The 24,007-nt window shown below is 37.9% G+C and overlaps 2 long non-coding RNA genes across 3 annotated transcripts in view; one reads left to right on the top strand and one right to left on the bottom strand.

Annotated features, from left to right (window-relative positions):
* LOC125276741 overlaps window positions 1-1,218 on the top strand; it is a 69,992-nt gene extending 68,774 nt beyond the window's left edge. For both annotated transcript variants that reach the window (XR_007186732.1, XR_007186731.1), the window contains exon 13: window positions 612-1,218. This is a non-coding gene — a long non-coding RNA (uncharacterized LOC125276741). The remainder of the gene's footprint in view (window positions 1-611) is intronic.
* LOC125276742 overlaps window positions 1-24,007 on the bottom strand; it is an 89,387-nt gene that overhangs the window by 12,965 nt on the left and 52,415 nt on the right. The gene's annotated exons all lie outside the window — the stretch shown is intronic.

The raw sequence follows: 24,007 nt of genomic DNA, 5'->3' as shown, positions 1-24,007 counted from the left end.
ATTTCTGCATGTTGTGAATGCAAAATACAACAAACAATATAGCCAGTCTGTGTCCTCCAGAAGTAAATGCCTTAGTAAGGCCTGAGTAAGACCAGCCAGTAGTTAATATATCAGATGGAAACAGCAACTGTCTCACCATTGCATTTATCACCTGAATTTCATAACTTTATAACAGCGTGATTTATTTTTCTTTAACACCATCCATACTGTACCCATTAGTCCTCTCTTAGGATGTGTTTCATGCAGAGGAATTGATTTATGAGTCCGCTACTCTGTTCTGGACTGAGTTACTTGCAGCAGTTCACCCCGCGAACCACAAAATGCTGTTGCTTTATAGCAACAGGTGTTGATGGATCACATAAAAGAGAGATAAAAACAGACTGAAAGGTGTGTGTGAGTGTAAGAGAGAGAGAGACAGAGAGAGAGAAAGAGAGCTCCCATCTGCTCTGCATTAGCCACCATTCTTCGCAGGTCAAGGTTTTGCTCTTTGTAAATGTATGTTTGCACAGGTTCGTGTCACAATAACTTGCAGAGTAGAAACAGCAGTTTTTCAAAGTGTGCAATTGCTCTCCACCCTTTAACCAAAGAGTGATGTTCGCTCCATCCTCCAGGTCTCGCTTATGTAAGGCTCGTACCCCCACGCCAGCTTTGGCTTCCGCTCTTAATGAGATCCAATTGGAGAACTGCTGCTCTCGTGGCTTTTGATGGCTGTCACATGTGGAAGTGATTGCCGAATCTCGTGCTGCCGACAGTAAGCGTGAGGACCAGAAAGCCCCGGGTGTGTCTCAGCAGCTTCAGTGTAAGCTGTCCAAGGGAGAGCAGTTTGTAATGGAGGCCTCACAGGGGCAGAATCACTGAAGGTATTTCAGCCCAAATAACATTGTTATATATTCACTAAGTACTAGTGTTGTAGTACTCCAGACCATTTGTACTCAGTCTTGTCTCGGTCTCAGACTAAGAGGACTTGGGGTTTTATTTCAAGATTGGTCAAGACCACAACTGTGCATTGTCTGATTTATTTGTTAACATCATTAATGTGATTGGATGTAAAATGTCCTGCTTTAAATGCAATAAATAACTTCCAATTTGATTTCTGTTGTTACTGTTGTGCTGGGTCAGAAATGAATGAGATCTTGATTTTATATTATAAGATATGCTATAATTAAGCAATTGTGCACACCATTTATCTCAACATTATTTATGCATGTTTTAATTGTTTAATTGTACCAATTCAGATGCAACTTCTGTGCCACCTCTGCTGTGCAAAGATGAACTTTGTTGTTACTGATTTGATTGGTAGCAGCTCTATATAGCATCTTATCATTTGGGTGGATCTTTTAGATGGATTTAAGGAGTGCTGGTCTCGCCCTGCTTTGGTCTTGGTCTCAACCCCTCAAAGTCCTCTGGCCAGTTGCATAAACAAAGACCTGTCTTAAAAGTTAGTCATCTAAATTTTTTCTTCAAGACTTTTTTTAAAGGCAGTCACATAAAAAGGTAGATCAGTCTAATTTTAATTGGAAAAGTAAGACTGATTAACGGCTAGATGGTCAAACTAGTTCTTAAGACAGAGTCTTAAAAAAGAGGCTTGGTTTATGCAACTGGCCCCTGGTCTTGTCTTGGTTTCAACATACAATGGTCTTGGTCTCGACTTAGTCTAAGTTTTGGTGGCAGTACTAAATACCCACAGTCCTGATGCTATGCACTGGCAATTTAAAGGCCGCAATGACATGTCATGAAAATTGCATTCGGCACAGATTTTCATTTCTGTAATGCATATTTAAGTATTTATGCATCACTTGTGTTTGTGTAAAAAAAAAAACATTATTTTTTATAAATATTTTGTGTAATTCCTAGATATACTAGGGATGTGCAGAAATATTGATACAGCTGTATCGATTATCGATCGATATACCAACCTCTACTATCGACCATAACATATAACTCGAGCTACAGCAGTGAACAATCTAACTCACAGGACCATTTTCTTGTTTTATTCCAACCTCAAGATGAACTCGTATAACTGTCTTCCACAAACGTCCCGCTGTCAACAGCGATACTTATTAAACTAAAACAACTTAAATGAGCAACAGAAAATGACATATACCCACATATGCGGTATTCACGGCACACATTCAATGTAGACAGTATAGTAGAGAATGTTCATTCTTAAAGGGGCCACACCTCTATTCCACTTATTACAATACTATTTCAGCTAGCTTTATAAATTTTGTATACTTAATACAATTTATTTTTATATGATTTTTGTGGCATCTACATCTTTAGTTAAAATTGTTCAGTTACACAATATGCGCTTCATATATTTCAGTGTGTTCACTGTTCATTGAGACTGTACAATACAAATACCTTTGCTAATAATATATATATAATATAATATAACACTTAATATAATATATAATATATATATATACACAGTTGTGCTCAAAAGTTTACATACCCCTTGCAGAATCTGCAAAATGTTAATTATTTTAACAAAATAAGAGGTATCATGCAAAATGTGTGTTCTTTTTTATTTAGTACTGTCCTGAATAAGATATTTTGCATAAAAGTTGTTTACATATAGTCTATTTTTTCAGCTATTTTTTATATAAAAAATTTACATGCCCTTGATTCTTAGTGGTTCTTAATCACCCCCCGGTTCTTAATGCATCATGTTTTCTTCTGGAGCATCAGTGAATGTTTGAACCTTTTTTAATAGTTGTGTTTGATTCCCTCAGTCGTCCTCAGTGTGAAAAGATGGATCTCAAAATCACACAGTCACTGCTGGAAAGGGTTCAAATATGCAAAAGATGATGGAAAACTGAAGAATTTGCAGGACCTGGAGGATTTTTCTGAAGAATGTTGGGCAGTTTAACTGTTCAGGACAAACAAGAGACTCATAAACAACCATCACAAATCATAAAAACAGTCATGGATTATCTAGATAATCACACACAGTATTAAGAATCAAGGGTGTGTAAATTTTTGAACGGGCATTTTTATAAATTCAGCTATTTTTTTGACTATATGTAAACATCTTTTATGCAAAATATCTTATTCAGCACAGTGCTAAATAAAAAATAACACACATTTTGCATGATCCCTCTTATTTTGTTAAAATAATTAACATTTTGCAGATTCTGCAAGGGGTATGTAAACTTTTGTGCACAACTGTATATAAAAGTATATCACAATATGTATTATATCGCAATATATCATGATATATTGTACCATGACCCATGTATTGTGATATGTATCGTATTGTGAAGCCCTTGCCAATACATAGCCCTAATAAATAAAGTATTACAGTTATCAAAAATGCCACTGAGTAATTGGAATTACAAAAAAAAAAAAAAATCAAATTTAAATGTCCAGATGCACTGCTGCAGTGATGTAATGAGAATTTGGGGGTAAATGGGCTTAAAATAATTTAAAAATACATTATTGTATACACAAAACACATATATAATTTATAAGTTAGGGTTTGGTAAGATTTTTTTAAAAGACTGCATTTATTTGATCAAAAATAAAGTAAAAACAGTAATATTGTGAAATATTATTACAGTTTAAAGTGTTTTGTTTTAATATATTTGAATATATTTTGAAATGTAATTTATCGCTATGGCACAGCTGAATTTTCAGCATCATTACTCTAGTCTTTAGTGTCACATGATCCTTCAGAAATCACTCTATGATGATGATTTCCTGCTCAAGAAACATTTCTGATAATTATCATCAATGTTGAAAACAGTTGTGCTGCTTAATATTTTTGTGGAAACACATTTTGTTTCAGTGTTCTTTGATGAATAGAAAGTTCAAAAGATCAGCATTTATTTGAAATAGAAATCTTTATAACATTATAAATATCTTTACTGCCACTTTTGATCATTTAAATGTAATAAAGTTGAATAAAGTATTAATTTATTTTTTTACTTTCTTTACCAAAACTTATATACAAAACTGTTTGCTGGAAGCTTTATTTTTCCTTATCTTGATTCAGGCCTTTTTCTCACACAAACTCTGTCTTTCCTCATTTCATCTTTTCCCCAAAGAAAATGACGGGAAAGCCCCTGAGAAGCACAGACAGGCCCTCCTCATCTGTAAGCCATGTGCATGTGCATTAGAGTTCTGCGTAATAAGCCCTCAGAGGGATCTAATGGATTATGGGCCAAACACATGAAGACCTGTACAAAGAGCAGGGCCAGAAAGACCAGCATTGTGTAGTGACATTATCCTTGGCTAATGAAGGTTCTGGTGAATAAAGGAGCGTTGGGTGAGTAAATAATGTATTGGTGTTGTTTAGGGGGGATTTCTCCCAGTATATGAATACACACAAGCCATAGAGAATGTATTTAATGGGAATACATGACATCATTTCCCCGAGGAAGGAGAAAGGGTGTCATTTGATTAGTTCAAAAGATAGACATAAAAAAATAACACATATGTTTTAGTTTTTGCACCAAATGTGAGACAGGTAGAAAATTCTTGTAATAGATCTGCTGATTACTTTCAAGGTATCAGTATCAATGCAGATTTGGGGCTGTTCACACTCTGTAAAAAAGTTTCAAAGTAAATCCTACGCACATTTTTTTTTTTAACTTTGGTTAATCAGCATGGGTAGTTAAGAAGCCCGGAAAGGACACCAGCATCCAAAAGTAACAAAGAATCTGAGCATTTATGTATCCGTTTCTACACTTTATCTTTCATGTTATTTATTGAAAATCCTTGAACATATTTGAAGAATGATACAAATGACATCAGACAGTTATGCAGGAAGAAACGCATCATTTCAATAACACTGAGATGGAACGTGTGCGCTCGGTTAAATAGAACAGAGGCAGATTTTTATTGATATGCCTAATGAAAGACTGCGGACAGACAGATGGATATATTTCATGCTTTGACGGACTGCCATTCCCGGAGACGAGGCTGAGGATCAGTGTCAGCTGGTGAATAATAGATGTTGTTTATGAGAGTATATATTCAATCTGACCCCAGAGGTTACCGACAGAACTGCAGCACAACTCCCGCAGGAGGAGGGAGAGAGAAGGGGAGAGATAGAGAGGGAAAAGTGACAGATGATGTTCGTTCAGGGACGTGATAGGTCATTGGGTGAGGAGGGACTCCACATGAGCCATTAGTGACACATCTCAAATGGTCTAATAGACACACACACACAGCTATTAGTGATGTCAAATGTCTCTGTAAACATGTAATAACACAAAGCACTCAGTCATATGGTGCAACAACATCACATGTGCTGGTATGGCCAAGTGGGTTAAAGACAAGGACGTCTAAGATAATGAGAAGATTTACATGGATTTTTATTTTAAATTCATGATGTCAAATTATAAAACATCATGTAATTGATCTTGTTTTATCATTTGACAACCTAAACTAACTTTGTTTTATATATAAAAAAAAAACTCACTGACCTTGACACACAGTTATGAGTACTCTGTGTGATGTAATTTCTTGTTGTATGGTTTTACATGACAGTAAAATGACTTCCTGCATGTTGGTTACAGTGACTTTGATTTGGTGGACAAAGGTTGTTCAAATACAACACTCCTTCACTATTTATTTTTAGAAAACTTAAAGGGGTAGTCCACCCAAAAATAAAAATTATGTCATTAAATACTCACACTCATGTCGTTCCAAACACTTAGTACTTTCGTTCATCTTCGGAACACAGTCTTTTTGATGAAATCTGAGATCTTTCTATCCCTCCATAGACAGCTACGCAAGCGACACTTTGACGCTTCAAAAAGTTCATGAAGAGATCGGAACAGATTTAATTTAGGCTTTTATTCACTCATCAACTCACACATCAGTTGTGGTAAACGGAAGCTCAAGCATGTTTGCTTGACATGCGAGAACCAATGAGGTTCGTTCTCGTGTGTTACACAGCACGTTTGAGCTTCCGGAAGAGGTTGTTCTCGCGTGTCAAGCAGGTTTGGTTGAGCTTCTGTTTATGTTTGCTGATTAATGTTAGGGTGTTTTCACACCTATGGATCGCTTGTTTTGTTCCGAAACAGGGACTAAATTTGTTACAATGTTGCTTTTTTTTCTTGGTTCGGTTCGCTTTCACATAGCAACATTTCAAAGCGTACCAAAATGCGTTAGGCAAGTCACATGCGAGTAAAACTGTCCTCTTATTGGTCAGAATTTTCTCTGCGTCAGCCATCAAAATAATGATTGACAAGTTCGCTCCATGAGTTTATTGTGGCTTTATTTGTAACTGTCGAGACACACGCAAACACTTTATAAATTTAGCCGTCTTTCCCGCTTTTAAATTATACTACATATATTAATGCTGCGGCAAATTCAAACGCGCTCTCTCTCTTTTTCTCTCGGTCCGTCTCTGGTTTCCCAGCGCTGTCTAGTAGTAGGCGAACTGTTGTCAGTGTGTCGAGAGAGACCATATACATTTTATAATGAAGCAGAGCGGGGAAAGGCTTTGTCGGGACAGCATTCTCGCACGGAGAAGTGCAAATACACAACAGAGGCGCTCGTTGGTTTTCAGCTATGGTAAATAATGTGCTCACTCACAGAATCAGACACTACCGCTTTTTATTTCAAATTTCCCGTCATGAATTATGACATCATTTGGTTCGTTGGTCCGTTAACTGGGTCGGATTGCTTTCACATCTCAAGCGAACCGCTCCAGAGTTCGTTTGAAAGCGTACCGAGACCACCTCTTCAAGCAGGTCTCGGTACGCTTGTTTGGTCCGCTTTTGGTGCGCACCCGAGTGTGATTGCTGCTTTCACACCTGCCCAAACGAACCGCACCAAAGGGGGAAACGAACTCTGGTACGATTCAACCGAACTAAATGAGGCAGGTGTGAAAGCACCCTTAAAGCCTAAATTAAATCTGTTCTCCATATAAAGCGATCGATTCATATGGATGAGTTTTACGATCACTTATGAACTTTTTGAAGCATCAAAATGTCAGTTGCATATCTGTCTATGGAAGGACGGAGAGCTCTCAGATTTCATCAAAAATATCTTCATTTGTTTTCCGAAGATGATCGAAAGTTTTACGGGGTTGGAACGACAGTGAGGGTGAGTAATTAATGACATCATTTTAATTTTTGGGTGAAATAAGCCTTTAATAACAATATTTATTTATTGTTATTAACTTAATTTTTTTATTATTGTCTTTTTATTTTTATGTGTGCATGTATTTATTTATTGTCTTCTTCATTTATTTAATTATTTTTATTGTCTTTTTTTAACCACAAACTATATCAAAATAAGTTGCTCCCCAAACGACTACACTAATACTATGCACTTTGTACCCTGCTGCTTAGTGTGTGAGTTTTATAAGGTTATTTTGTCATCCAGCATCAGAGTCTGTTGCCCCTCCCCCTCAACTACATGAAGCGAAGCATGAAGTGTCCAACATTCCACACTTCTGGTTTTTTTTTTTTTTTTCAGATTGATTAAGCATCATTTAAGTATTTGCATTTTTTCTAGAATTTTAAAGTGTGAACGCACTGGACTGTTTGTGCAAAACGGCATAGAATAGTGCATAATTACTGTACGCAAATAGGGACACACCTAATGTTTTCCTCGTAGCAGTGATTGTGTGTATGAAATGCATTTTAATGTTAATATTTTTATTTCATAAATAATTTCATTATTTCATTTCATATTATTAATAGGTCTGGGCCAAAGAATGAGCTTAATATCACTGACCCAGATATGTTCCTCACACAAACATTTATCAGATGCACAATACTGACTAATTAATTCACTCACTGTACATGCATGGACTCACATGTTTATGTAAGTAAACTCAGATGAATGGAGTCAGTTACTTCTGATGGTTTACATGCTGTCAAATCTGATTCAGATACAGAAGCATCAGTCTGATTTGTGTCTGCCAGCAGGTGGAACCCCGTGTCTCCATATCACGCTCTCCTGTGACAGCTGCACGTCTTTCTCTCTCACTGTTTGAGTTCTTTGTCCTGTTTAACTTTCATCAATCTTTAAATCAACACCTACCAGCAGTTAGGTAAATGTGTATATAAGTATTTGTTTTTTTAAAAAAAGTGTTTTATTGCTTTATTAAAAAATGGAGCATGCAAATTGTGAAGCACAGAAATTCATGCATGCACATAAATTTGTTTGCACTGATGAAAAATTGCTTCTTCTGAAAGTTGATGTATCTGAGTGTGGGCTTACTTGGCTATGTTTTGCCGCCAAATTTGTACCTGACTCAAAAACTGCCTTCACAAAAGCATATGATATATCTAAAAGAAGAAAGCTTTTATTTTGCAGAAGGGATCTCAAGAATGTCTAAAAAAAAAAATAATAATAATAATAATAATAATAATATGGTGAATATACAGTCAAACCAAAAAATTATTCAGACACCTTGAACATTTCATTCATTAATACAGTTTATTCATTATCGTTAAAAAAAAATGGTAATAAAATATGACAAGATCTCAGAGTTAAACTGTGTCAGAAAAAAATAATCTTAATTATGTCAGATAACACTTAAGCAAAACATGGTCAGGTCAAAATGTCTGAATAATTTTTGGTTCCAAATCTTTATCAATTTTACTGATAGTCCACTGAATGAAGAATTTTTGGGTATAATATGTCAGTTTACTTAATTTTGCTATCCTCACTTACATAAATCAACTATAGTGTCCTGCACCCACTAGTAAAAATATATCAAAAATATAAAAAATGTCTGTATATGCTATACTATCCATATTTACTATCCATTTGGTCTATTTTTATTAGGAGGATTTTTAGGATAAACATCTAAAAAAAAGTCGATGCTTCACTGAAAAAATTGAAAACTCATTAAGTCTGAGCTCCGAAATGGCAATTTCTGAGCTGTAACGTTTTCCTCTGAGGATAGCTGGGTAAATGTGTGTGAGCATTTTTGTGAGATAAAGTAATATGACCCAGGATTGATAGAGGCTTTGTGAGAGTAAGCAAGTTCATAACACTCTCAGATCTATTCATGACAGTCATTTGTCATGCCTTCGGCCCTCTAGGGACTTACTATCCACTATAAACACATGATCATCATCATCATCATACAAACTAGTTCTGGGTCTCACAGTGGGCTGTTCTAGACAATATGGGCTGTCTGTCTGTTTTGCGGCTAACGTCCAGGAAGCAGAAGTGTGAGAAATTAACGAATCGTTGCTAAATGTTGCCTGTGGTTTCAGACTCAAATATTTCTGATAACAAAGTGTGACTGATAATATAAACATGTTTAAAAATGACTCAGAATAAGGAACTGTCTGGCTTCTTAGGGGAAAACTTAGAGAATAAATAGAGATAGAATCAAGAGTGAAAGAGAAAATGAGAGAAGCAGACTTTAGGTGAGAAACGTATGAAACAATGTCTTGAGGATAGTATAAACACGCAGAAATGGTTAGGGCCGGAAAATGAATGCAAGTCAGTGGACGTTTCCATTATGATAGAGTGTGTACATTAATGAGGGGTGTGTGTGATCACAGTTTTGTCTTGTTTAATAATTAACTTGTCTTGGGACAGTCCCTTTCTGAGCACGTCCATTAGAGATGTCACGCACCTTGTGTGTGTCTCTGTCTCTCTGAGCGCTGCTGTAATAGACCAGAGGTCACAGGTTAGCATAGCAAACACACGACCTTTAACACTAATGTGCTCACACACTCTTGAAGCCATTTAGCACGGGTTAGAAATGGGCCCCAACAGGCGCTTGATCTCTCAGACACACACATACATAGGCCAACATTTTCTTTTATTGTATTTAATGGCTTTTGTCTTTAAATGACAGGACATTGATGGTATAGTGAGAGCGATGGGATTTGAACCCGTGTCGTAAGCGCTACCCACTGTGCCACAGCTCTGACGAACAATGCTGTATGATCACCGTCAGATTTTTTGACTCTTTGATTGTTTAGTCCAAGATTGCAGCTATGAGGAGAAATTAAAATCTTTTTGGCTTGGCTCTGTTAATTGTTTTAAATTTAATTTAGACAAACATCAGTCTGTGTTGTACATATCAGGAAAAAATAAGCATAATTTGTACAAGTTAATTTGTAATTAATTATTATTATTTATTTGAATAATTAAATAGAAATGTATTTATTTACAGTAATGCTTTGTGATATATATATATATATATATATATATATATATATATATATATATATATATATATATATATATATATATAAATAAAAGTAATTAGTTTTAATAAATAGCATTTATTAACTCTTTCACCACCATTGACAGAATTTTCTGGCATTCCATGTTTTTAATGTTATACAGAAAGGGCATTATTACGCATCTTCTGAAAGAGTACAGAATCTCCAGATCAAAACACAGGAGAAGAATAAGCAGAAAACTAAACACAAAATGACAAAAATTGGCCAATACTGAGCCCGCATTCAGACAAACACTGAAGCTCTGAAACGAAAACAGCATTATGACGGGGGCAGATGAATTTGTTGAATAAAAAGTATCCTCGTCACTTCATAATATTAAGGTTGAAACACTATAGTCACGTCAACGTTTTTAACAATGTCTTTAGTACCTTTCTGGACCTCAAATTGTGCAATGTCATTGCTGCCTATGTGTGGATCAGACACCCTCAGATTTCATCAAAAATATCTTAATTTGTGTTCCGAAGACAAACAAAGGACTTACAGGTTTGGGATGACAAGAGGGTGAGTACTTAATGACAGAAATTTCATTTTTGGGTGAACTAACCCTTTAAAGGGGTTAAATAATGCTATTGCATCTATTCTGACTTATTTACACTGTTAAAGAGTTGAATTCTCATGCTAAACATGGCCAAAGTTTCATATCACGAGTTGGACGTATGTAGTATTTCTGTGGCAAAAAAAACAAATCCTCATAAACTTTGTGGTCTTTTTTTCGAGTATGTGCCTGTGTGACATCAGAAAAGTCGGAATTCCTTGTACGGGCACTTCTGCCGGAAGAGCGCGCACACACACGTCGACCAGAACGAGAGACCAAGAGCACGGCCATCAACGCGCATTGGCTTTACGGAAGTTGTCTGTAGCGCTGCACAGGTCACAGGACTTCACGACATCAACAATGTCACCAAAGAAGTGTATGTTTTGGTTGTGAGGGAAAGATAACCTTGCTTCCCAAAGAACCCAATGTTCAGTGGAACTGAGAGTTTTGTGCTCACGCTTTACATTGATGTGCTCTCGATATTTGTTATTAAGATAACCATAGAAACTGATAGTTGCAGTCACTTTTATATTGGTTAAAATGAATGGAGAATATCTCGTGTTTTTCCGTGGCTGCTTGAGCCCTCAGGATCGGCGCTTATGGTTTCTTAAACAAAGCCCAGTTCTAAGCTGGATTTATAGATCGTTTGAAACTGAAAGATGGAGCGGTCACAGCGGTGAGTAAAACTGCTTCAAATGTCTGTTTTGTTGGCAATAGGCACCTAAGTGCATATAATGTAAATAATGTAAATAATTCATAAATTCATTATTCATCATTCACTATACGCTATATTCATTATAGTGATTCAAAAGTTATCCAAGGATAATGCGATGGTGTATTGTGTGTGCTTAATTACAGTTGTTTAGCTGACCATTGATAGCTTGCAGATGATCGCTACACAAAAGCTGCGCGTGCTTGTGATTCTTTAGCTCCGCTCACACGGCACGCCTCCAGGTGCTCGGCTGTTTTCGGAAAGACTCGGTACAGCATATCTATCTTTTATAAATATGATAAAACTAAATACTTTTCAGAGATATGAATGATGCACTACTACTCTATAAGTACTCAAGATTAACATGAGATTGACAGAAACTGTGTGTGTGCTACAATAAACATGCTTATTAATAAAACCTACTGTAATTGAAAAACAGCAATTGTTTTCAATCTAATTAGCCAAACTTTGACCCCCTGGTTGCTGTGGTTTAGTTGATGGTGACATCTGACCTATGACCTCTGACACTCATAGTTGAAGAATTTACATGCACAGCACAGATGATACATGTGAGCATGTATGTGAGAGAGAGTTAGATAAGGCAGTTATTTGTATAACTCTCTCACTCTCTTTTCCTCTCTGGGGCCATGAAATGTTACTGTGACATCTGATACCACTTGATTGGGCCGAGGGCTGTCTGACCCACTGCCTGTCAGCAATTACCTCACGTTAAAAAATCCCCCTTGAGTTGCAAATTTAATCAGGCAGGGCTATCATTGCTAGCCCTGTCTCCAAACTACAGAGCTGTAAACCAGATTACTGTGCCGACCTCTCTAAGAATCAGATCTCTTACCCGGTTGATCAATATCAGAATATGTCTACAGGCGGCCGTGAAACTCCAAAATGTCTTCCTCAAAATGGGACAATGAAATCTTTAGATGTGAAAAAAAAGAGCTAGAGTTCATGATGAACTGCTAAAGACAGGAGAACGAGTTTAGTTGATGGTTCAGAACATCTAAAGCTAGCAAATTATGGTGAAGAAATGGCTTCTTATGCTTCTTTTACAGATTTAATTGAGTACATGTACAATGTTCATGTAAAATGAATGTGTAAATATGCACTTTTTTATCTCAGGATTTCATTGGTGCGGTGCATTTGTGGGCAGTAAATGGTCATTTTCAGCATCATGATGGAGGAAGTGGTCATAATGGTGGTCCTGCTAAGTCACAAATGGGATTGGCAGGTATTGTTATGTGTGATTTATGTCTACTGTGCATTTCCTGGAAAGAGGGCAATCGGTAATGTTAATAATGTGGTAACATTTGTATGTGATAAATGGATGTGCAAGATGAATAACGTAGTAATTCAGAGTGAGTGCATCTGCACAAATATACACACCCCTATCTATATACATCATGCTTAGATGCTTTTTTTATGGTGTGTGTGTGTGTGCATGTGTGTGTGTTCTTGTTGAGTCTATGGAGTGTGTGGTCAGCGCTGGATTCAGTGGTTTAGGTTTGACCATGGTGGCTCTCAGCTGATGGCCGTGTCTCTTCTACCTGATAGAAATGGGCATTATCATTTGTTAAGTGCCCTCTTTGCCTCTGGCCAATAACTCTTAACGCAGCCTGTGGTCACTCTGAGCGATCGGGAGGGTAAAATATTCATTGCTCAGAAGTGGTGGTTTTCCTTTGGCCAGGTCTAAAAGCTCGGACTGGTTTTGTGTCTTTTAACCAGGCCTCTAAAACTCAGTCGCTGAGGGATGAGTGCTGCCTGGAGTAATGATCACTGCACTCAGATGTAATGATCACTGCAATCACAAGTGATGATCACTGCTGTCAGCAGTAAAAATCACTGCAATCAAGAATAATGATGACTGAAAAAAATCATTGCAGTCAGAAGTAACATCACTGCGGTCAGAAGAAATGTTGAAATCACAATAAATAATCACTTAAGCCAGACATAACGGTCACTGAAATCAGAGAAATTATCGTTGCAGTCAGATGTAATAATCATTGCAGCCAGAGGTAATGTCATTGCTGTCAGACATAACGTCACTACTGTCAGAAGTAACGATCGATGCAATCAGATGTAATAATCACTGCAGTCAGATGTAATAATCACTGCAATTAGACGTAACGTCACTCCAGTCAAAAGTAATGATTGTTGCAGTCAGATGTAAAAATCCCTGCAGTTAGAAGTAACGCTCACTGCAGTCAGAAGTAATGATTGTAGCAATCAGATATAATAATTACTGCACTTGGAACTGCAGCAAACATTGGTCCGACGGCAACATCTAGTCCCTGGCCAAAAATAGTCACAGTAGGACGGCATAAATAGGTAAAAATATGTAACAGAACATTTCCTAAAAATGCATTCAGATACATTTGTACATGTCTACAGTTCTCTGAGGTTGCATGCAAAATTGTTACTTGGACGTTTAGCTACGCGTAGTTCAGTGTATAATAATTAATAAGATAACGTCAAAGACGTCCGTTCAAATTTCATTTTGGAACTGCTGAAACAACCCCCAAATAAAAATGCTTTCACTGTGAGCATGAAAAAGCTTTCACTGTAATAATTACTGCCATGCCATCATATCCAATTATACATTTGAATTATCGAAGCGAGAACAAACATTAACACATTTACTTTCACTATTCCAGAATAATTTAAAGCATTATCTCTGCGTTTGACAGCACATTTTGTGAATCAGAGGCTGTTCTTTGAAGTCCTTCAAACCTAGTGTCCTTCATTACCTAGTATACACTGTGTTCATTCAATTGGTACAAGTCATTTTAACAGAAGATTAAAAATAGATATTTTATAAAATTTTGGACGGATTCCCCCAACCGCCCACACGAGAAAACTCGATGGTTCTGCACGAATCGCAGTGTTGGGTAAGTTACTTCAAAAAAGTAATTAATTTACTAATTACATCATCAATGTTGTATTTAAAATACTTTTCTAATTACTCTGTCTGAAAAGTAATTTAATTACTCAATAAGTAATTCAACTCATTACTAATTACTTCTTAAAATCCCTATAAACCTTGACCGGATAGACAAACAATAGAAAAGAAACTCTTTTAATAATTTAAATACGAATCAAACATGGAATAGTTTAGCCTTTTATAGCTTTTTAAAACATTTTAGCTTTATTAAAACATACAAAAAAATTTTTTAGTAACAAATAGGAATGCCACGATACCAAAAATCTAGTAGTCAGTACAGATACCACCAAAAGTGCACAATACTCGATACTAAAGTCGATAACACGGTAAAAAAATATTTAAAGATACAAATAAAAAAAACAATGCTATATTTTTTTTTCAGGTAGGTCTAATATTAGTAAGTAAAAATACCACAGAAAATGAATAACCAAATAAAAAATAACTCTGCATAGTCATAACTGTAAATTAAATATAGATTAATCCTTATTAAAGCTTTTCTTTTGTTGTTTGATTATCATTTATAATGCAGACAGCCAATAGTAGTAGCATGTTTTAAAGGCTGCTGTCACTAATACCTAATGACGGAGACAATATGCTGTTACACATGCTGTTCACATTCACACATAGGCGTAATTTGCGGGTGGGACGGGTCGGACATGTCCCCATCACTTTTTGAAAGGGTCGATATTGTCCCCACCACTTTTTGAAACATCTCACGGATATCTAATACAAAAGAAACACCTCTAGTTGATTATCAATTTGAGTTAATCATAGGCGATCTGGCGCTGAGATGTGTTGTTTTTGAAATCATGTTGAGTGCTCGTTTGTCGCTGTTATCGGAGGCGCGACAGTGTTCTCTTGGCGCTCGTGCACACTGCGCAGTGTTCACACGGACGAGCGCTTCAATCTATCAATCTATTGAATCACAAAACAAAATACAAATAAACGTGTCCCTGCTCTTGATATACAATCACTGACGAACATCTTTGGTTTTAATGAGAGAAAAAAAAAAATCATACATGGTTGGATTCGAACCCAGAATCTCTTGCATACTAAACGAAAATATTGCCTCCAGTCCATCAGGACAATCTATTTTCAACAGCGGATCCACGTATTTATTAACTAATATACATACTCTCGAGACATATTGTATAGCAGATGTGAGGAAGAAACTGTCATATTAATTTTAATATCATATTATTATTATTGTAATAATACAATTACAATACCCCCCCCCCCCCCCCCCACATACACATTCCTGTCCCACCCACTTTTTTAAACAAAGTTACGCCACTGCATTCACATAACCAACGCGAATATACGCCAAGACGGGCATTTTGACATAACTGTGTGTGTATTTGAACGTTAATGTGTAATAAACCGCGAAAATCTGACACTCGCGAGAGGCGGTTATGTGTGTGCACTTTGGTTGAGAGCGCACTGACTGAAGACCGTCTCTCAGAGCGCAAGCAGTTTTTTCTAGGACATATATAGCTTACATTTTATCGTAATGTTCTTGCCTGCTTGTGTAAAAAAAGTGAAGTAATTGGAATATTTCCATTCTGCAAAACAGAATGTTTTCAGACAGCGAATATGCAGCCAACTGGTGCGAAGTTGCGAACTTGCGCGCAACTGCACTACAGCTAACGATTTTAAAGAGGCAGCGTTCACTTTTACCTTTAGACGACAAATTTAGATTTTTAAATTCAATATTGATTTAAAAAGAACTGCTAAACTAATTTACAGTATGTAACGCAAGTACATTATAAGTTACTGCAATTAAATTACCTAAAAATGAACAGTAATCCCTTACTTTACTTTTTCAGTGGATAAGTAAGTTAAAGGTCCTCTAAAGCCGCGCACACACTTAACGATTGTAAGGCCGATTATGAATGTAAATTGATACTTATGACTGATCGCGCTCAAACGCATCCAGTCAGAGCCAGTGCGATTACAGTCGGTGTTTAAATTCCATGTGTAAGTATTTAAATCGGCTCCAGTCGCAGGAAACAATCGCTTGTATGTTGAACACAGTCTTAGAATGTTTTAGATAGTCGTTAAATGTGTGCCCGGCTTAAGCGATGTCACGCATTTTTAGGCCAAAACATTTTTTGTCCCACACAGCAAACATCTCCTCACTATCCGCTAGCTGCCTGTCCCCTGAACACACTGTAAAAAAACGTGGTCTCTGTAGTCGCCACAAGCTCCGAAAACGGCAATAAAAACAAACTGGTGCAGCCTGGACCACGAATCATAATAAACATGCTCCAGCCAATAACCGACAAGAATGATTTTAAATGTGCGTTCATGACTGTTTCAGGAAGCACGGATGGGAGGGGAGGAGGAGGCGGAGGGAGGGTCTAGCTAGCCTCTGTTTTGTTTGACAACACTTCGAACGTCAACAGGAAGTTGCTCCGCTCAGGATCGCTTAGAGAACCTTTAATTGCAGTACTAAGTCATTTAATTTCATTACTAAGTAACACGTTACACCCAACACTGGCTGTGTGACATATTTTAGCTACAAAACTAAGAAACTCACTAAAAGACACCAACATTTTGTAGGCTACCTACAATATTTAGTATATAGTTGTGATACATGCCAAGTGACAGCGTCCGTCTCTGTTTCAGTGCCAGCAAAAGCATGAACGCAGAAGAACGTTCTAATCACATTATCAAATGTAAAAATATTATTTCTTATTTCTGTCTATTGGAAGCTGCATTCAGATCCAAATCAAAAATCTGAGGGAGCACGTGCCCTCTCGGCCTCTGGTCACTGCAGTCAAAAGTAATGAGTTTGCAGTCAGATGTAATAATGACTGCAGCAGCAGGAGTAATGTTTCTCAATCAGACTTATTAAAATGCTATGCTATCTAAAATACTAAAATACTTATTAAAATGTTCTGATTATTCCCTGGTTTATTTCAGTATAATCAAATTGAGTCAGTGGAATAAACTGCTAAACTAACTGCTGTTTATTCAGAAAACTTGTGGTTTTTGCAAATGTCTGAATATTTTAATTGTTTCATGTGTCCAAAAAAAAAAATACACCAGTCAAAGGTCTGAACACACTTGGCTGAATTTGTTTATTTTGATCTAAAAACATTTTGATATAAAAGCTTAATCAGTTTTATAGACAAACATGTAGAAATTTCTTTACAAGACAGAAAATGTAAGTCTGTGTTGTTAGACTGCAAATGAAATGTAGCTACTGCATGCTCAAATCACAGGCAAGTCAGGAGCAAACAAAAAGTATCCTGCTGATATGGGACATTCCTGTAGGCACGTACCTCATATGAGTTTCCTTTACCTGTCGTTCTTTTTATATGTCATGCTGCTACACTCTGATTCATATCTAGATCTGCTTTTAGAGCGCAGCACGCTTCAGAAGGTCCCCCGACCCCTTTTGTGAGCGTGCTGCTCTCTCTGGGTTTTTCCAGCACAGAGTGCTGCTAAACCACAGGTCACATGAGAGCAGGCTGACCTTTAGAAAGGCCCGCTCAGTGTGTCATTCGACTGCTGCTGATGGGAACGCTATGATGAGTGAAAATGGAAATCAATTTGTGTGGTCTATAGAATGTCAAAAGTATTGGGGCCGTTACTGATAAGTGCATGTTGGAATTTGACGTAATAAGTATACACCGTCTGTAAAAAATGATTTTACGAAGTTTATTGGAATATGCTTTAAAAGAAAATATGATTTCAAAATGACATTCATTTAATCCAATGTGTTACCTAATTATTTGTGAAATTTACTAGCAATTTCTGAGTGAAAACTGTTTCAAAGGAACCATATTTTTCAGTGCATTTGAATAAATAAATGTATGTTTCAATGTTATTATGTCATAATTGTGCACCCACAAGTGGAAGTTTAGTCATTATTTACACGCCTTCATGTTTCATTCATTCATTCTGTTCTTCTCTGGCACACCCATTCTATCTCTCCCCTTCTCTTCCTCTGATCTGTGAGTTTGCCATGGCTCTCACTGGGATGTAGGCAGTGGTTTCTGTTCTTTCACTTCAGGCCTCAAATCATATCTGTAGGGCTCTCAGGCGTCACACCGCCGGATCCGCCCGTGCGCAGCCAGACCCTGGTGGCATGCTCGGTCAGCCATGCTGGCTCAGCCTGCGCCAGTTGTGGCAGGTGTGGCCTCAGCAGCGTGGTGGAGAGGGAAACTGCAGGCTGCACACCACACTGCCATTATCACGTACTGCTCCTCGCCACATGCAGCACGCCTGCCGGAGATCTATAGAAAATGGTGTTTAAACATCTCAGGGTAATATTTTCACTTTAAAGCCACCAGAGGACTGTTGACTATGAGACAAGGCTTAAAAGCTTGCCTCTCAGGATGCAGATGTGTTAAATGAGTGATGTCTCTCATTGTGGTTTTTATAGTTAAATTTCAACTCTTTCCCCATCAGCTTTTTTTTTTTAAAGATGCCAGCCAGTGGCTGCATTTTTCATCATTTTCCTAAAAATTTCATGGCCCCCAGAATATTTTGTATGAACATCTGTACATACAATATATCAAATGAAAAACAGAGAATCTGTGTTACGGTGCTGGTATACAAAGCACACGACGAGGAGAGAGTGTGAATATAAGTCTTTACTTGTAGAGAAACAGGAATCCAAAGGAACATACACCAACGTAGCATAAACAATACCGGACATATATATCCTGTGTTTCTAGTCTTGTGTTGTCCGGTATTGTTTATGCTACTCCACAGGACTCCACAGGTGGGAGGAGTTATGGTGGAGTCAGCTTGGGGGCAGACGACACCCTGGGGATGACCAACGGAGATTCAGCTGGAGACCCAGATGGAACTGAAGAGCCGACGAGCCCACGCGCAGCCGATGATCCTGGAGACCGAGGAGGAACCATGGTGATGAGCGTCCGAGGAGGAGGCGGACGTCCAGAGGGCAGAGGCTGAGCCGGTGGGACCGAGGATGTAGGCGACGCTGGAGGGGAGGAGGAGCCAGACGGAGCCGTAGGTGCAGGCAGGTGGACGACTGACCAAGGCGGAGCCGGAAAGACAAGGGAGCCCGGAGAAGCCGTATGGCCGATGGGGTCCGGTGGAGCCGAGGGAGGGAGGAGCCAGGGTGACACCGAAGCGTCGACGGGCCGAGGTGGAGCAGGGGGCGTGGAGGCTGGAAGTGGAGGCAGGGGATCCTCTTGAGTGGATGGAGCAGAGGACCTGAAGATGCTCGACATCCCCACCTGGCATGTGGGAGATGTCGAGCAGCTGAAGGGCAGAGGTGATGGTGGGGCTGAGGAACTGGCTGAGAAGCTGGGTGATGGAGGAGGCAGGAGAGGGAGGCTGGGTGGGCAGACGGGGAACTCAGGAGGCTTAGGAGAACTGGAGAACACGGGAGAATGGTCCTCAGGGAGCTCAGGAGATTCATTAAAAACAGGGAAATCAGGGGAATGGGAAATCACCTCACCGGAAAAAAATCAATTAAATCAGCCAAAAAAAAAAAAAAAAAAAAAAGTCTTTCAGTTCCTCAGCATATTTGCCAGTGTCATTGTTTTCATCGTGGTGGTGTTGTGGGCGGAGCTTTCCTCCCAGCCCTCGAGCTCCACAAGCACTCCCACGACGTCAGATGAGGTTACCGGCTCGCGCACCTGGTCAGAACCTTGCTGTGAGGTTGGCTCCGGGGCAATGGTACTGTCCGATCCTTTCCTCGGTCCAGGCTCATCCATCGCGGCAGGCTTGCCTCCTCGGTCTGCGGTGGGCACGTGAAACATCTCCGTTGTGACGTTCGTCGATGGTGGCTGACTGGCTTCTGGCAGTGGAGTGGGACTGGTGGCGAAGTCATCCTCCGCGGGGCCGACGGTGAAGGGTGAGTCGTTACTCACCAGCACCCACTCCACGAGTGCGACGAAGTCCTTCTGAGGACCGCTCCCTGGGAGGCGTGCCCGGGACCGCTCGCTAAGGCTGGAGATGTAGAACACGCAGAGCGAGCGGTCAGCGGTGTGAGGCACGCCAACTCCAAAAAATCCAAGGTGTGCGATTCTAGGGAGCGGTCCCTCTGCTCCAGGCACAAAAGGGCAACAGCAGGGTCTATGGTGATGGGAAAAACAAGGGAAAAAAACAAAACAAAAGGAAAAATCACCGCAAAACTGTTTCGGTCCGGTATTCTGTTACGGTGCTGGTATACAAAGCACACGACGAGGAGATTATAGAGTGAATATAAGAGAGTAGAGTGAATATAAGTCTTTACTTGTAGAGAAACAGGAATCCAAAGGAACATAAACCAATGTAGCATAAACAATACCGGACAACACAAGACTAGAAACACAGGGTATATATACAAGGGACTAACAAAGGAACTAAACAAGGTGATGGGATGATTAACAAAACACAGGTGGATCAAATGAACTAATCAACAGAACGGGGAAACTAGGTCACAGGGGCAGACAGAAACATGAGGCTCTGTAACAATCTGCTTTTAAACAGACATTTGCATTCTTCTTTTTCTGAAAATTTCATTAGAAAGCAACATTTTGAACAAAAAGCTGTGTTTTTGTCAAAGACTACATCCAGATTGGATTCAGAACAATGATAAAATCATAGATGGAATAGATCAAGTCCATCAACACCCCCAAAGCTTCACAGTCATTACCTCTTCGTGGGTTGAACATTTAATTAATTAACATTAGGCATGTTTTGATGCTATTTAATGTTTGATGATCACGTCATTTTACATGTGCATAAGCAATGGTTCTATCACTTGTTTCTGCTTCTTCTTCACCTGTGTTTTGATCCAGAGATCAGGGTTGCCAAGTTTTAACTACAAAACCCTCCCAATTGCTACCCAAAGCTAGCCCAAAACTAGTCCAATCATGTTTCGGGGGTTGTCCCAGTAAAAATTGCATTCCAGGGGCTAAGTATCATGTTATTTGGGGTCGCTTCAACCCTCTGACATGAAAAACAACCCGTGGAAACAGTGTTAAAGAAGCCTAATTCCACGGGAAAACACTGCCAGAGATTCTGTATTCTTTACAACAGTGAAAAGATGGATTGCTGGAAAATTTTGTCAATGGCAGAGAAGCACTGAGTCATAAAAGATGAAAAATTCCATCAATGGCAGGGAAAGAGTTAAACATCTCTGCTGAAAAAACCCCTAAAAAATTTTCTTGTCTAAGCTGGTTTAGCTGGTCTCCCAGTCTGACCAGCAGGCCTTAAAACCAGCAAAACATACCAGCCTTACCAGCCTGGCCAAGCTGGGAGACTAGAAAATCACCATGAAATCAAAATAAACCATTCTTATTTATTTATGGAATATTGCAGTGTTTATTATAAATAATTTATCCATGAGCATCATGTGTCTAGAATAGATCAAGTCCCATCCTACATGTTTTTCTCTTTTGTTTTTTTATTTTTATTTTTTTATTTCCATCACAATAGGGAAGAAAAGATGATCACCAACTTAAATAGCTTCACATTAGCATGTCTTTAAGCTAATCATGTGATAAACACAGAATACACATAAATATTGAGTTAAATACTTGATTGTGGTTAGATGGCACTATTTTATAGATGCATTGCTGTATTTAAAAAATTGAAATATATTTTATATTTTTAAAATACATATATATTTAAATATTTGCTTGTTCCAATCCAATGCATTAGATTTAGTTTCAGTTTTATTTAACAAACAGGTCACAGCTTCAAGTACAAATAATGAACTATACAGCAATATTTAATGCATATAATGTATGTCTTGAAACATAAACCATACAGTGATCGCTTGCTGATTTCAGAGCAGGATATTTTTACTACCAAACCGGAGACATGACAGAAGACATGAGATGGAAGGAAAAGGACAGGTGGATGGTGTGAGAGAGAAAGAGAGAGTGAGAGAGATAACAAAGGGAAAGAGACATAACGTGAAAGTAGAGACACTTCTTTTGGTTTTGCTGGAAGGACAGAAGACAGGCATCATCTGTGTATGAAATTCCATCTCAGGTTTAATATACATTGAGTCTATGAAACTCTGCCCGATGCAGACTACCTCCAGCCAGGCTGCAGTGGTCAGGCTGTGGGCAGGATAACCCTCTCTCTCCCTCTGTTTTAAAATTTGATAAAGATCAATTGTCATTAGTTTCTCCTAACTCGGGAAACTGAGCCCAGACTCTGGAAACCTCAGCTTGAGCTCACTATCAGCAGGTCAAAGCCATTAAAACCTCGTTGGTGGTTCATATTTATATGTAGCCTCTCATACCGAAACCTCTGTGTTAGCGTGACGTTAATTCTGATGTTAGTTATTTGATATATTTCTATGTAGTCAGAATTACACTCTAATAGAAGACCTTTTAGTGGCTTTTGTGGCTTTTAGTTCATGTTTGTTATTTTACCTTTTATATATTGCTATTAATATTTTGAATATTTTATTTATTAGTTTATATTTTTATTATAGTTAAATAGTTTATATATATATATATATATATATATATATATATATATATATATATATATATATATTTTTTTTTTTTTTTTTTTTTTTTTTTCCCTATTCTATTTAGATTTATTTTTATTTCAGTTATAGTAATTTTAGTATTTCAACATAAAAACCTTAAATGGAAATGCAAAATGTTGAAATAAGTTTAAGTTCATTAATATTACATTATCCTACAAAATTAACATTTTAAGCTTTTCTCTTTCAATTTATGGTCTGTTTGATTTAGAGGAATAAAGGAAAAAGTTTTCAATTACCGACAACCATTTTTAATAGTTTTAATTAACAATAACAACACTGGTCTGTTAGCTTTGAGGTCATCTGTATACTAGTTTATGCCAAAAAAAAAAAAAAAAAAAAAATTATATTATCTGTACATTTTAAAATTCTAGAAAACCAGACTAAAAATATTGATGACTGTTCTTGTTCACAGAGGTGAGTACAAGTCCCACCCAAATAATGCCAAATGCCAAAAACAATTTTTCTTTCAGTTTCATTATATGCCTTTTTTGCAGACACAGAGCCGTGAGATACAGTTAAAAACAACCAGATGAAGACATCTTTGTAGACAGGATGTTATGCAAACAATGAATTCAGATGTGTCTTCATGCTTTCCTACCAATGTATGCTGCCTGCAGAGCAAGCATTTTTCATGTTTGGACAAACACACTCATATTAACAACATAATAATATGTACATGATGTAAAAATCATACAATCACACAATTACAGCAGTGGTTCTCCACCATTTTGACTCAAAGTCCCTCATTGTCCACAACAATATTTGAAGGCTGCATGACTTCTCCAGTTGTTCATGATTTACTTGATATGGATTTTAAAAAATATTTCTACTCATATTTTAGAGCTTGGTATATTAATAATATTCCCACAAATGTCTAGGGGCCAGATTTACTAAACGGGGCAAATTAGCACAAGAGCGCAATTCGACAAATGTGCCGATGGGAGTGACATGTTTTGCGCATGATCTACTGCTGACGTGCAAATTGAAGAACACAGACGCAGTCAAATCATTTACGTAATGACCAATGTAATCTACCAAGATCAGTGCAAATTAGCATTGGGTCGCAAATAAACAGAGCTGATGCTCATCAGGTGCGAGTCGACACAGGCGCAACTTGTTACATGTACAGTGCATCCGGAAAGTATTC

The sequence above is a fragment of the Megalobrama amblycephala genome, linkage group LG10 (genome assembly GCF_018812025.1).
Source record: "Megalobrama amblycephala isolate DHTTF-2021 linkage group LG10, ASM1881202v1, whole genome shotgun sequence".
NCBI lineage: Eukaryota > Metazoa > Chordata > Actinopteri > Cypriniformes > Xenocyprididae > Megalobrama > Megalobrama amblycephala.
This window is presented reverse-complemented; position numbering and strand designations above follow the sequence as displayed.